Raw genomic sequence first — 1,149 nt, 5'->3', positions numbered from 1 at the left:
ACTCTTGCCAAATTTAACAAGACATTTAATGTTTTTTTGTGGCTCTAATTCAGGCTCTGACATTCTTGCAATGGCACACAAAAACACACAGCAATAATGACACCTGTCAGTAAGACACCATCACACAGCAACAAAACACAAATGTGAGATGTTTATATACCAAGGTTATGAAACTTGTTTGTACAGTGCTGCCAATGTAAGTGCATGTGGTGAGTTTGCATTCATGTCAGGCTTTGTAGTCATAGGAATAGAGGTCATATTTTGGAGTTAGCAAAAGAAAAACTGTTTATGGATTGGATATGAGAACAAGGAAGAGAGACAAGGATTTTAAGTATCTTGTTTGATGAATTTGTCATCTAACTGAGGTAATGAAAACTGACAACATACTGACTTTTTTATTGGCTTTGAATCACCAGAAATTTTTGTGAAAATTCTATTACTATCTATATTATGAAGAAAAACAGAGAAAATATTTCTAATTTTAAATTCATATTACCATCCAATCATATTTATTGCCTGATACCAAAGAGGAAGCCAATCAACTGAGACAGCAGGTGTAAGCCACGGAGAAATGGTTTAATATCACAGACAAGGAGGTTGGAGGAATTTCTGAAATCCTTCTCCCTGAAAATTTAGGAGAAAGGGTTTTGAGAAATATGGTTGGGTGGGCAAAAGGCTAGGCAATTGGATATTCTACTTAGCTAGGTTTGGGGCAGAAACACAGGGGTGTAGGAATGATCTTCTTTGCTAAATCAGTTCTTGGGATGGGGGTTACAAGACCAATTGAGCTAGTTCCTAGGTGTGGGCTACTGATCTGGGTGGCTCAGCCATTCCAGTAGGTGTATGTCACAAACTACTTTTAGGTTTATAACTACCAGCTATGTGATTCCAGAGTAGCAATTACAGAAAAGCAAAGGGAATTGACAGTGGCTGATCAAGATTATAATTGTTGCAATGTTTTAGGCCCTTACTACAGTCCTCACTTTACATCTGTCATTGATTTATAAAGAATGGGTTTCATTCACAGTCTGTCTCTAGCTATTATTTATGACTAATAATAGTAGATTTAGGGCAATAACATAATATATGGCTATATGTTCTTTTTTTTTATTAATTCATACATTCTTTTAATTTGAATTTCCTTATTTT

The sequence above is a fragment of the Otolemur garnettii genome, unplaced genomic scaffold (assembly GCF_000181295.1).
Source record: "Otolemur garnettii isolate 467f Iridium unplaced genomic scaffold, OtoGar3 scaffold00059, whole genome shotgun sequence".
NCBI classification, from domain to species: domain Eukaryota; kingdom Metazoa; phylum Chordata; class Mammalia; order Primates; family Galagidae; genus Otolemur; species Otolemur garnettii.
The sequence above is the reverse complement of the archived record's forward strand: the minus strand, read 5'-3'. Positions refer to the sequence as shown.